This window comes from Lynx rufus, unplaced genomic scaffold (genome assembly GCF_022079265.1).
Source record: "Lynx rufus isolate CCGP_SWC_20201006 ecotype Redwood Valley unplaced genomic scaffold, mLynRuf1.p SCAF_9, whole genome shotgun sequence".
Lineage (NCBI taxonomy): Eukaryota > Metazoa > Chordata > Mammalia > Carnivora > Felidae > Lynx > Lynx rufus.
The window spans coordinates 169,885-181,604 of NW_025814897.1; the positions used below are offsets into that span (position 1 = coordinate 169,885).

General features: G+C 41.7%; 1 pseudogene; it reads right to left on the reverse strand.

Moving 5' to 3' along the window:
• Positions 1 to 3,828: 3,828 nt before the first annotated feature.
• On the reverse strand, positions 3,829 to 3,981 carry LOC124506620 (uncharacterized; annotated as a pseudogene).
• Positions 3,982 to 11,720: the final 7,739 nt, after the last annotated feature.

Sequence of the window (11,720 nt, forward strand, 5' to 3'; positions counted from 1 at the left end):
ATTGGTTGTGGACAGGAGGATAGCAACCTACGATTTGGATGCACACCACTCGTTCCAGAGGGAGAGTATGGACCTTATTGTCAAATATTTTTTTTAATCAATATCAACAGTCCACCTCTGCCAGGTCCAGACTGCAGAACCTGGGGGCAACACAATGTCTCATGCCTGGGTTCAGAACATGAGGAACGCCAGCTGGTTGGGGGGGAGGGGGGAAATCCAACAGGGCCTGGGGCAGTGAGGGAGATGACCCCGGGACACCTCCTCACAGGGCGGGCTCTGGAGTTTAGCCGCCAAAGAGCAGCACATTCTCCCTGAAGACATCCGTCTCCATGACAGAACATAACGCTGAGCCACACAATTCCAGTAGAAATGATGGATGCCCATCTTTTCGATTGCAATGGCCTCTGCAGAGCTTGACCCCAGGGATGTTGGAGTCTTAGAGTCATGAAACTATGATGCCCATGATACCAGCCCTTTCGGCCCCAGCACTCAGAGCCACTTCACACATCCCCTCTCCCCTGGCTCATCTCACCCCATTCACATACCTGGACCAGGGCTCCACTTTTCTCCTTGTACTTCCTCTTTGTCTCTGTTTCTCTCTAACCACACCTCTCTGTGTTTCTTTCTTTCACTCTCCAGGTCTTGCCCAATTCCCCTATCACTCATCCAGTTTCTCTCTCCTTACCTCTTTGTCCACCTCTCCCCAGGCTTCAGGCCATCTGCTCTGTGCATGCAGCCCTGTCCAGGAGCACAGGGAACTTCTCTCTCTCTCTCTCTCTCTCTCTCTCATCATGTTTTGTCCCAGGCCCTGATCAAAATGGAGGAGAATCCCCCATACAGCAGCTGCTCATATTGACATTTGCTAAAGCAATGATGGCAGAATGTGGACAGCCAGACATTTACCGTTGGTGGCCCAGCCATGACCCAAAAGCTGCTGGAGGGCTGGCTGCTTCCCTAAGCTGGAAGGAAAAAAGGGCTCACAGGGTTCAGGGTCCCTGATGTAGATTGGATTGGCTGATGTAGAAGGAGCCGTATGCTTACACCCAACTCTCCCGGGTGGTGTCGAAGGAACCTTTCTCAGACCATGGACCTCTGCCCTCCCCATGCCTCAATATGGCTTCAGGGGGAGCTTTATGGGACACCATGTGACTCGCCACAAAAATTGTGCCATTTGCCCCCTTGGAGGCCACCTGGATTGGTGCTATTGGTAGCAGCTGGTAAGGTGCACAAGGGCACAAAAGCTGAATTAATGCAGGGCCTCCTTACTGGTCTCCTGAATCCATTCCTCACCATCAGAAGAGACCCTTTCCTGGAGACAGATACCTGCCCTGCTCATCAGCACAAACCACATCAACTAGCACATGTGCCATGTGCTCATGAGCATCAATCTATACATGAACAACCACCACCAGATCTCCCTAAATGATGTATCCAACCCCTCAGATGGAACTATTGGTCCCTTCCAGGCAATACAACCCCAAAGAATGATCTGTCTTCGTACACCAATACTATACATTCTACCTGTTTGTTAACTGCATATACAGGAATGCCAAAGTGTACACTTGATGAGGAATGAGTGTCGATTTTCCCGGAGGCAGACGCTGACATAGAAACACAACTATGACAAGTGTATTAGGGGATATTAGGAAGGACAATGTGGAGGGGACGGGGTGGACAGGGAAAGCATTCAGACCAAGGGGCAGATTAGACACCATCTCTAAATATATAATAACCACAGCTGGTTTGTAATGGTTCAGTGTGCTCTTCAAATTTCAAACTGATTGCCCTCTATGTCAAAGTGATTGAGTTATTGCAAAGGGATCTTCTGTTCTTCTATATGCATTTTTTCTTCTTCAATACATCTGTGGCCTTGGATGAGCACATATTTGTCAGGGTGCATTTGTGTGTCTACCTGTAATGGAAGAGGATTATCTTCAGATCCCTAAACATCCATATTCTCATACTTATCTTTTCCTTCCTTGTAAAATAGGACCTGAATTTTAATAGAAAACACACAGGGGTCTTTGTTGTATCCTTTGAAACTAGAATTGCCAATCTCTCAGCCTCAGGCATTATACCCTTAGTTTCATGAAATTGAATGAACATCTGTTGATGATCTTCTGTGTGCAGATACATTCGTTTCCACGCTGAAAAGGGTGAGTGCTCACTCATCCCATATATTTTACAAATTCCTCATGTGCTTAACCACCTCTTCATCGCACTGACCTCAGAGATCAACATTATCCCTGCTTCTCAGATCACAAAGCTGATGCTCTGAGTTGAGGCTCTCCCCACTGAGAGCTGGCATTAGGTCTGAGACAAGAGGAACACACGCAAAGCCTCAGGAAATTGTGAGGGAAGTGTCGGAGATGCAAACCTTCAGGCAGGGTGGTGAAAGCAGGTTCAGGGTTGCGGTGACAGGAGTCCAGCAGGGGCATTCCCTGGTCAACCCTGAATTCCCCGCTAAGAGTGTGACTCAGGCGGAAGCCAAGGAAGCCACACAGCTAATCTACAACCTTTCATCGCATTTAGTCTCACAGAGATACACACACTTAGGCACAGCCCAACATATGTATGTCCTAAGAAACTTGAGGAATCTTAACAGTGTCCTCAGTCAGCAGCACCCTTGCATTAAAAAGCCTGTGAGGCCATCTCTACATCTTCTCAAAGACTCAACAAGACAGTAGATGAATATGCTGAACATGTCAACTCGTACTGTTCAGATCATCTTACAAATAGTCGAGGTGGAGGTCACTGAGGGCACCAATGAGCTGGTGGTGACTTATAGAGTCCATGAACAGTGATAAGGGGGATCTGTGGGGGAGGGCATGCAGGGTGGACCTGGTAAAAGAGGAGGTCCTCTTGCAACCATAAGGACCTACAGAACAGAAGCAACAGGTATGTTGGTATGACAGACAGAAGTAGAACGCCCACAGGAGCTGAAACACAATGAAGCAGGTGTCAGCACCTGGCCCCTTGTTCATTCACGGGTTCTAGTAGAATACAGCATCAGTGCCAGAAAACTCTACCCTCCTACAAGATCCCACTTACAACCTGAAGGTCTCACGAGGACCTCCTATGAGGTCCCACCTACAGCCTGAAGGTACCAGATGCGCAAGGAGAAACTACTGTCTCCACACATCACTGCACATGTTTACAAATGCAGAAAGCCAAGGAATCCTATTCTTGAAGATTGATGGCAGTAATGCCAGTCTAATAAAGGAACGTATTCCAGAGAGGCAGGCATCTGTGTTCAGGACACCCCTCTTCCACCAGATCTGCAGACTTTTTATTTACACATTGAGAACAGACAGAACATGAAGGAATGAAAGAAAAGCCCAGCACCACACAGAGATTCAGGGCCACCCCAGGGTCAAAGCTCAAATTGCCATCCCATTCATGTCCTTACTCTGCTTCCCTCACTGACAAAGACATCTTCTGTGCAAGGGCACAGAGACCTCTGAGGAGATGGGGATTCCTGGAGTTCTGCAGGGGGCCTAGAAATGTGTTTTCTGAGAGAAACACGTTACCTGCGCACATTCATTGGTCTCAAGTGTGTTTATCTTAATTCACAGGTAATTCAGCTTTTAAATACAATATGAATTGCAGAGCTATTTTGTCCCATTGTAAAAGGGAGGTAGAAATTCTACATAAAAGAATGAACAGAAACATGTCTCAATTTCAGGTGTAAAACTCCCATAAGGCATCATGAGACAAAGTACCAGTTGCAACTGCTCCCGGGACACAAGAGAACCTGCTCATATAAATACAACTGAAGAACTCTGTGAGTTACTGGCCCTGCAGGTAATCACTGATTCTCTCTCTTCACGACTGAAGTTCCATGTACATTTTCGATTACACATGCCGCTTCTGAAAATTCAGAGTATTTCCACCTAGGGGACAACTGGAGAAATTCTCAATTAGCAATAATCGCGCCTCGGATAAACCTCATTGGCTATGATACTGCCACTCCGCAAAGCTTGGGAGAAATTCTCTATTGCACATTGACCAACACAGAAGGACCAGTAATGAGTTCTGAAATTTATCTAAGAACCCTCAACACTGCACAAAGCACACAATATAATGTTGGAAAGTGTTGTTATCTTTTCCAGTCACGAGGCTCATAGCAGACATTCTGAACAAATTCATGGCCTACTCTGAAATAGGAAAAAAAATGAAAATAATCAGGATAATCCCATGCAAAGAAGGTGAGAAAGGTGTCCCATGCTCCAGAAGACTTGAGGGTGCAGTGAAGTGTCATTCTCCTCAAGTTATTTCCACAAACACAAAGTGATAGCCACGTGGTCCTCCACCTCCACACACTTGTGGCGTCCAGAGGCACTAGCTAACATGATGATCTTAAACTGGAGAAGTCTGGAGGCTTATGAGGATGTAAATCAAACAGTAAAAATACCAGAGGGCATAGAAAACCAGACAAGGTCAGATAAAAGTTTCCAGAAAGCATTGCAACTGAAATAGGCAACAGAATTTACCTTGTCTTTCTCTGCATCCATGGTAGAGACACAACTGATATTCCCCATGGGAGTTGCACCATGTCCTAGGTCTCATAAAAGATGGAGGGGGATGGAAGTTGATTCTGACTTGCATAGACTGTGTGCAAGAAAAACAAACCATCCGCAACATGTTTCATTATATTCAACTCTTTCACATTCTCATGTCCCGTACTAGGGGCAGAGGGTTTTTCAGGTGCCTCAGGTGACCCTTGAGGACAGGAGGGAGATCTGATCCTGTCCTTTGAGGAAGGTCTACATGGCCCTGGTTCAGGAGTTTTTATAACTAATCAAGCATCTGTGAACAGTTCAGGTCTCAACTAGCTAGAAATAAAGTTAGGGGTGTGTTTCATCCCTCAGAGAGCCCAGCACATGGTCTCTGTACAAGCTACATCCTAGGGAGTGCTATGTCTGTCAGCATGTATAAGGCCTCTTTCCTTCTCAGAGACATGTGTTGCCCAGCTCACTGGGTGGAAACGACTGCCCATTTCATTCATTTCCTGAGAAATTTGAAGCACATTACACTGTCCTCACTCAGGCTAACCTGAAAGCCCTGTGGTGCCATCACTGCATCTTCTCCAAACACTCAACAAGTAAAAAGACAAAACGTGTTTTATAAGTCAACTCATACTGTTTCAATCATCTTTCCAGATGGTGGAGGTGGAGGGTGAGGTCCCAGAGGCCACCAGGTTGGAGAAGTTGGTGGTGGCCCAAAGACCATGGATGGTGATAAAGAGCAGCCCAACGGGGTATGACACGGAGGGCACTTCTGAGAAAGGAGGAACTGTTCTGGAAGCCATTTTGACATGCCAGACAGAAATTAAACTTTTGAGATGTGTTAGAGTAAAAGGTGAAAAGTCCAACACCAACACTAACATACCTGAACCCCAGTGAAGCCGGAATGGCACCTCTCTCCTTCCCCTCCACCTGGTTTCAACAGGGCAGCATCACTGCCACAAAACTCCACCCTTCCCAATGGGTCCAACCTAGAGCTTCTAGGCGTTTGTGGAGACAAAGCAGTGCATTGCTGGCAGCAAGCATGGTACTAGCTGTGCCTGAAAATGTAGGGAAGGAAGTGGCTACTCTTAAAGGATCAGGGGGATAATTCCAGACTACTAAAGAAAGTCTGTTTCACACACACAGGCTTCTATTTCCAGGACTACTCTCTATCCAGCCCTTCACCACTTCAACAGCTACGTCTTGGCATAATAAGAGCTGAAATGGTGAGGAAGAATTTTGTTTTCATATCATTCGTTTACATCTTTAATCCATTTCAAGTTAATTCTTGGAGTGATGTAACATAAGGTGTTAAGCTTTAATCTTATACATGTGACTATCCAATTTTCCCAGCTCCAGTTATTCAAGAGACTACTCTTCTCCACTGAGTATTCTTGACTCCCTTGTCAAATACTAGTTGGCTGTGCATGCATGGCTTTAGTTTGGGCTCTCAATTTCCATTCCATTGTCTTGTGTGTGTGTGCCTATGCCAATGACATAACTGATTTCTTTGTGTTAGAATGCAGCTTGAAATCAAGAAGTGTGATGCCACCTGTTTTGTTCTTTCTTGCATTGGCTACTTGGGGTCTTTTTGTGGTTCCAAATACATTTGAAGATATGTGTTTCTAATTGCATAAAACTTACATCGGAGTCTTGATAGAGATTGCACTGAATCTCTAGAGGGCTTTGGGTAGTATGGGCATTGTATCTATATTAATTCCACTGACAGATGGACATGGGATGGCTTTTCACTGACTTGTGTGTTCTCCTGTTTCTTTCATACAAATTGAATTTCTTCCATTTCTGCACACAGGTTTTACAGTTTTCTGTAGAGAGGTCTTTCACTTCCTTAGCTAAATTTATTCCTATAAATTTTATTGTTTTTGATGCTATTGTAAATGGGATTGTTTTCTTTCCCTCTTAGATAATTTGGTTAGTGTATAGGAATGCTACAGAATTTGATATGTGACTTTCTATTTTGGAACTTTATTGCATTTCTTGATTAGATATGAACAGGTTCTTTTACATTAAACTTTTTATTTCATTCCTTTACCTTATTTTTAAAAAATCATGTTATTTGGGAATAGCTGACACACTGTGTTACATTAGTTTCAGATGAACAACATAGTGATTGGACAAGTGTATACATGCTGCTACGCTAACACAGGTGTAGCTATCATCTCTCACCATGCATCACCACTCCAGTACCATTCTCTATTTTCCCTATGCTATGTCTTCTACCTGTGATTTATTCATTCCATAAACAGAAGCCTGCATCAACCAATCCCCTTCACATATCTAGGGCATCCTTGTCTTGTGCCTGATCTTAGAGGAAAATCTTTCACAATCTCACTATTGAGTACGATGTTAGCTGTGGGCTTCACATACATGGCCTTTCTTATGTTGAGATATGTTCCTTCTACACAGAATTCTAAAGAGATTTTTAGCACAAATGGATACCAAATTTTCTCAGAACTTTTTTTCTGTGTCTATTGACATCGTCGCATGAGTTTTCTTTTTAATTTTTAAAATGTATTTATTTATTTTAGGTTAAATTTATTTATGTATTTCTTTAGAATTTATTTGTTCAAGTTTTTAATTAAATTCCAGTTGGTTAACATACAGTGTAGTGTTAGTTTCAGGTATAGAATGTAGTCATCCATCACTTACATACAACACCAAGTGTTCCTCACTACTAGCGCCCTCCTTAGCCCATCACCCATTAAACCCATCCCCCTGCCCACCTCCCTTCTAGTAACCCTGCCTTTGCTATTTATACTTAAGATTCTGGTTTCTGGTTGATTTTTTTTTCATTCAAGTATGTGAGGAGTCACATTTATTGATTTGCATTTCTGAAACATCCTTCCTTTACAGGGAAAAAAGCCCTTCATCATGGTCAATGATCCTTTTAAGGTGATGCTGAATTTGGTTTGCTTGTATATTATTGGGAATTATTCATCTATATTCATCACGGGGATACTGGCCTATAGTTTTCTGTTCAAGTAGTATCCTTTTCTGGCTTCCTACCAGGGTATTCCAGTCTCATGAAATGAGTTTGGAGGTGTTTATCCCTTTTTAATCAGTGAGAGGACTGCTGTTAGTTTCTTCTACAATGGTTGTTCAAATTCACCAGTGAATGCACCTGTTCCTGGGCTTTTCTTCCCTGAGAGAATTTCCATTACTAACTCAATTTACTTGCATTGGTTATCTTCTTGTATTGATGCAGTCTTCCTTTAATGGGTCTGTGCAAACCTTCTATATGTTCCTAATACAGTCTTGGTAGGTTGTGTGTTTCTAAGAACCTATCCATTTCTTCTAGGTAAGTGGTTTGCTGGCATCTAATTTGCACATAGTCGCCTCTTTGTCTCCTTTATATTTCTTTGGTATCAGGTGTAATGTCTTCTCTTTTATTTATAGTTATTTTGAATTGGGTCGTCTCTCTGTCTTAGCATAGTCTATGTATAGTCTTGACAATTTTGTTTCACTCTTCCGAAAGCCCACTGTTGGTCTTCTTCATATTTTCTATTGATTTCATGGTCTCAGTTTCATTGGTTTCCACTCTCATAGGCATTACTTCCTCCCATTTGAGAACATTGGACGTAGATTGTTGTCTTTTTCTAGTTATTTGAAATTAAAGGTAGGTTGTTCATTTGAGTCCCAAATGTATCCTCCACACATGCAAATCCAGTGACTCATCAGAGAAGCTTCGATAGGTCTTTCCTGTCCTATTTCTCATTCTGAGAATTCTGAGAAATAGAACCAGAAAATTTATTTGAAGACACAATAGATGAAAACTTCCTTCAATCGGGGAAGGAAACAGATTCAGAAGCAGGAGGCACAAAGAACCCCCAAAATATTCAGCAGAAGCAGATCTACACCAAGTCATGTAGTAATTAAAACCCAAAATGTCATGATCAAGAAAAAATTTAACAGCAGGAAAAGAAAAGATGACAGTTACCTACAAGAAAAACCCCATAAGTTTATCACTGGATGTTTTTCAGAAGAAAGTTTGAAACCGTAAGTGAGCAGCAGGTATGGTAAAGTTGCTGAATGGAAAACATCTGCAGCCAAAGAGAGTCTATCCACAACACTATCATTCAGATGGAAGGACAGATCAAGAGGTTGCCAAATAAATACTAAGCGAGTTCACAACCAACAAACCACCCCTACAAGAAATGTTAAAGGAGACTCTTTAAGTGGAAAAGAAACACCTAAAGTGACAGTATTAAAGTGCGAAACGCAAAAGCAATAAAAATGAATATATCTGTAAAACATCAGCCAAGGTATCCACGATATGAAAGGTTTTGAAATATGACACTACATATCTACAACACGGGGAGGAGAGGAGTAAAGAACTGGTTCAAGCTTCAACAGCTATCAACTTAATATAGACTTCTATATGCAGAAGTGGTTAGGTACAAGCCTAATAATAACCACAAATCAAACACCACTAATACATATGCAGAGTATAAAGACAAGCAATTTCAACTGCACTACTAAATAAACCCAGAAAACCATAGAAAAGAGAAAGAGAAGAAAGGATCAGACAGATTCAGAAACAACCAACATCAAGTAATAAAAGGACAACTGTATGTCTATCAATTACTTTGAACGGAAACAGAATACATGCTCAAATCAAAGGCACTGGGTGACAGATAGGGGCACCTGGATGGCTCCATCGCTTGAGATTTCGACTCTTGATTTGGGCTCAGGCTATGATCCCAGGATCCTGGGACTGAGTCCCAACTGAGCTCTGCACTGAGCTTGGGATTTGCTTAAGATACATTCTCACTCTCATTCTCTCTTGCTCTCCTTCTATCTTCCCCCATTCCCCCACCCTGCCATCCCATGCCTGTGCACTCTCTCTTCATAAGAAAAGGCACTGGGTGATAGAATGAATAAAATATAGGACCCATCTATCTTCTACCTACAAGAGACTAACTATAGAACTAAAGTATCAAAAGAAAACTGCAGTAGCCATACCTATATCAGAAAAAATAGATTTAAAAAGAAAACTGTAACAAGAGACAACGAAGGACACTATAATAATAAAAGGTACAATCCAAAAAAAGATAGAACAATTGTAAACATATACGCGCTCAACCTGAGAGCATCCAAGTACACAAAACAGTCAAAACCTAAAGTAAAGTATTGATAGTCATACAATCATAGTAGGGCACTTTAACACTCCAATGACACCCATGGAGAGATCATTCCATCAGAAAATCAACAAGGAAGTAGTGACTTTGAATGATAGAGTAGACCAGATGGACTTAACCGATATATTTAGGACATTCCATCCTAAAACAGCACAATACTCATTCTTTTCACATGCACATGGAAAATTCCCCACACTCAATAAAATATTAGGTCATAAAACAAGCCAAAACAAAATCAAACCAATCGACGTCATACCATGTGTCTTTTCAGACCACAATGCTATGAAAGTAGAAGTCTCCAACAAGAAAAAAAAAATCTGCAAAAGGCACAAAAACATGGAAGTTAAACAGCATGCTCCTAAACAATCAATGGGTCAACCAAGAAATCAAAGATGAAGTCGAAATAACATGGAAACAAATGAAAATGAAAACACAACAATCCAAACTTCTGTAAAGCAAGAAAACTAGTTCTAACAGGGAAGCTTATAGCAATACAGGTCTGCCTCAGGAAAAAACAAAAAACAAAATACCCTGAAGTAAACTCCATAACCTTATAACTATAAAAGCCAGACAAAGGACAACAAACAAAACCCCCAAACAGCAGAATGAAGAAAATAATTAAAAGCAGAGGAGAAATAAGTGATATAGAAGTAAAAACTACAGTAGAACAAGGTAAGTGAAATTAGGAGCTGCTTCAATGAAAAGAACATGGAAATTGATAAGCCCTAGCCAGACTAATCGGAAAACAGAAATGACGCATATAAATAACAATGACAGAGAACAACCAACACCACAGAAATACAAACAATTGTAAGCGAATATTATGAGAAACTATATGCCAACAAGCTGGACAAACCGGATTATATGGATCAATTCCTAGAAACATGGAACCTACCAAAACTGAAGCAGAATGAAATCGAAAATTTGAACAGGTGGTTTACTAGCAAGAAGACAGATTCAGTAATCAAATGTCACCTAAGAGACAACAGTCCAGGACCGGACGACTTCACAAGCACATTCTGTCAAACATCTGAAGAAAAGTTGATGCCTATACTTGTCAAACTATTCCAGAAAATAGAACAGGAAAGAAAATATCCAAATTAATTCAGCATTACCCTGATACCAAAACCAGATAAAGACACCATGAAAAAACAAAACTACGGGTCCATATCGTTCAAGCATACAGATGCAAATGTCCTCAACCAAGATTTGGCAAACAGAATCTAACAACGTACTCAAAAAAAAGTCCACCAGAATAAAATGGGTGGTGAATGTAAAACTGAGGCAGGTCTACGAATCTCTGAATGAGAAAATGGGCCAAAAAAGAAACATAAAAAAAAGTGGAAATGTATCAGACAGGGGATCTAAGCATCAATTTTCATAGAGACACACTATGCTCAGGCTTTTTCTTCTAAACTTGGCTCACAATGCTTGCTTAGTACAATCTTTCCCTCACTGAGAAGTGGCATTGGTAAGTTCTTTGACCAGCAGCAGTCTCAGAGGGATGGCGTGAATCAGCTTTTAGTAAAAACTGCAATCAATTTAAAAGTATTTCAGTTCTGGGGCGCCTGGGTGGCTTGGTCAGTTAAGCGTCCGACTTCGGCTCAGGTCATGATCTCACTGTCCGTGAGTTCGAGCCCCACGTTGGGCTCTGTGCTGACAGCTCAGAGCCTGGAGCCTGTTTCAGATTCTGTGTCTCCCTCTCTCTCTGCCCCTCCCCTGTTCATGCTCTGTCTCTCTCCGTCTCAAAAATAAATAAACGTTAAAAAAATTTAAAAAAAAAAAAAGTATTTCAGTTTTTCACGAGTTCATGAGAAATTAAAAAACATGCCAAATCTCAACTGAAAAAGACATAAGGTAACTAGTATGTTTTTAAGATATTATTGATGAGATTCCTTCCAACGAAGACAAGAAAGGATAACTGTAACAAATTCTGACGCAGGAATAATATTGAATATTCAAATAACGGGAGGTTCCTGACACAAAGTACCTGTCAGGTTTTCAGTTGTTTTCAGCGACTACAACATTGTTGGGGGAAAAATACCCACTGAAA